This window comes from Neoarius graeffei, chromosome 13, assembly GCF_027579695.1.
Source record: "Neoarius graeffei isolate fNeoGra1 chromosome 13, fNeoGra1.pri, whole genome shotgun sequence".
Classification (NCBI taxonomy): domain Eukaryota; kingdom Metazoa; phylum Chordata; class Actinopteri; order Siluriformes; family Ariidae; genus Neoarius; species Neoarius graeffei.
Window position 1 is genome coordinate 282,501 of NC_083581.1, and position 2,500 is coordinate 285,000.

A 2,500-nucleotide genomic window follows, 5' to 3' on the forward strand; every position below is an offset into this window, starting at 1 on the left:
TGAACAGTCCAAATGCCAAAAGTATATTGATTCAATTGATATGTGGGCAAAGCTGGTTGAAAAACGTATTATTTTCAGGTCTATGTGTGGCACCGTAATTGTGCTTCAAATTCATAGCTGCTATGGCCAAATTGTGTATGTTGGCATCTCTGCCTCTATAACTGTGTCCTATAGAGTCACAAAGTACAACTGCGAAACCAGGAAATTCATTATAGTTTAACAGGAAGTCTGTTTTGTTGAAGTTACAAACTGTTCGTTGATGGAAACTTGAGTGTAAAACTGTTCATGACAACTGCAGTCCTAAAGTTATCATGATGATTGGAGTCATCAGCCATAAGTGTATTACTGTAAGTGTCCAGAACGTCTTCCAAGTGCAACTTTCGACCGTACATACGGGGCCGTCTTCCACAGGAGCAATGAGATGAGACTCCAGGCAGACGTGGGGCATTGGGATGGATCAGGCGAGTCCAGAGAGCAAAAGAAGTCAGAAAAAAACCAAAAGGTAGCTGGTTTGATTCCCTAAACCAGCAAGAATGGCTGAAGTGCCCTTGAGTAAGACATCTAATCCCCATCTGCTCCCCAGGTGCTGGGTATGTTGTACGTCACTCTGGATAAGAGTGTCTGCTAAATGTTGTAGTGTCGTAATGTCGCATAAATGTAAAACCATACAGAAGCTGTGGGTGGGGCTGTGGCCGGTCCTAGGGGGCGGAGCTGTAATATTGCTAAACATGATGTATATAGTAATATAAAACCATTTCCGCTTACCTCTGACCTCCCGTTATATAACTGAGATTCAGCTGGACTAAAGTCTGATTCATGATGAAATGTAAAACTGTTTCTTCTGCTTCGTAACACAATTCACTAAACTCATTTCTTCATTAGTGAAATTTCATTACACACACACACACACACACACACACAGAAAAAACACAATGGAGCAAGTCAGTGAGTCATTTTTTAATCACAAGGTTCGATTAAACTTCTGTTTTTCCCTCCAGTGTAATAGTGTGTAACAGTTTAAGACCAGTTTAATGCACACAATAATAATAATAATAATAATAATAAAAGACTGCAGTACATTTTTCCTGTTTAATTAGAATGACTGCAGTCAACTATTAATGGAAATGATCCAAAATCCACTAAACACCACATAACCTACATTATTACACCAATTTATTGGGGATCAATTTATTAGTTCATAAGTTTAAAATCTTTATTTTTCTGTAAGGCTGCTTTGTGACAAGAAAGAAAGAAAAAAGCACAACTTTATTCATCACACACTTGTGAAATTTCCCCTCTACATTTAACCCATCTGAAACACACACACATGCACACACACGTGAGCAATGAGCACACACCCAGAGCAGTGGGCAGCCATGCTAACAGCATGTAGGGAGCAGTTGGGATTTCGATGCCTCGCTCAAGGGCACCTCAGCCCAAGCTCATCCCATATTAACCTAACCTGCATGTCTTTGGACTGTGGGGGAAACCAGAGCACCCGGAGGAAACCCACGCGGACACGGGGAGAACATGCAAACTCCACACAGAAAGGCCCTCGCCGGCCCCGGGGCTCGAACCCAGACCTTCTTGCTGTGAGGCAACAGCGCTAACCACTACACCACCGTGCCGCCCCAATGTCTATAGTTAAAAGGGCCATACAAATAAATTGACTTGACTTGATCATTATCAGTCTGTCTGTGTGTGTGTGTGTGTGTGTGTGTGTTATGGAGGGCTTACTGAAGGTCAGTAAAATTATTTATAGATGATACAGTTATGACTACGTGCCTAAAAAGTATCACATCAGGATAACCTGTATGTGATTTACTGTGTGTGTGTGTGTGTGTGTGTGTGTGTGTGTGATCATGTTTAAAATAAAGTTGTGTGGAGTGACGCGTTCTCACCCAGACTGGATTTAGCCGCGTTAGCGCTCACACCAAGTTTCATTACAGCACTAAAATAAAGACATGACAGAAACAAGTGGAGTGTCTTCTCACACACACACTCACACACACACACACACACACACACACACACACACACACACACACACACACACGAGACCTGTGCATTACTCAGTGTTTGTAACTGAAGTTGCCACTGTGGTTCTGCCCCCTTCTAATTCTCTCTCACTCTCTCTCTCTGTCTCACACACACACACACACACACACACACACACACACACACACACACACACACACACACACACACACACATTCTCTCTCTCTCTCTCTCTCTCTCTCTCTCTCTCTCAATGTGACTCTCCAAGGGCACTCAGTGCTCCTTCACTCAGGGAAATAATAATAATGGCGTCTGTGTGAACATTCAGTGTAAACACTGTCCATCCATAAAACCCACATGTAAGTACATCTGTGTGTGTGTGTGTGTGTGTGTGTGTGTGTGTGTGTGTGTGTGTGTGTGTGTGTAGGTTCAGTACAGCGTTTTTGTGTGTTTAATATACACAGTATACACTGTAAGGACTGGGGCTTATGGGTTAAAACAT

General features: G+C 42.6%; 1 protein-coding gene across 4 annotated transcripts in view; it reads left to right on the top strand.

The window, feature by feature from the left end:
• Positions 1–2,500, top strand: part of LOC132896318 (microphthalmia-associated transcription factor-like) — a 63,256-nt gene that overhangs the window by 2,699 nt on the left and 58,057 nt on the right. For 2 of the 4 annotated variants that reach the window (XM_060937061.1, XM_060937063.1), the window contains exon 1: positions 2,261–2,357. The exons of the other annotated variants lie outside the window; for them this stretch is intronic. The gene's annotated coding sequence lies outside the window, so the exon portion shown is untranslated. Of the gene's footprint in view, positions 1–2,260; positions 2,358–2,500 lie in introns of those variants that run through there. 4 annotated transcript variants of the gene reach the window in all.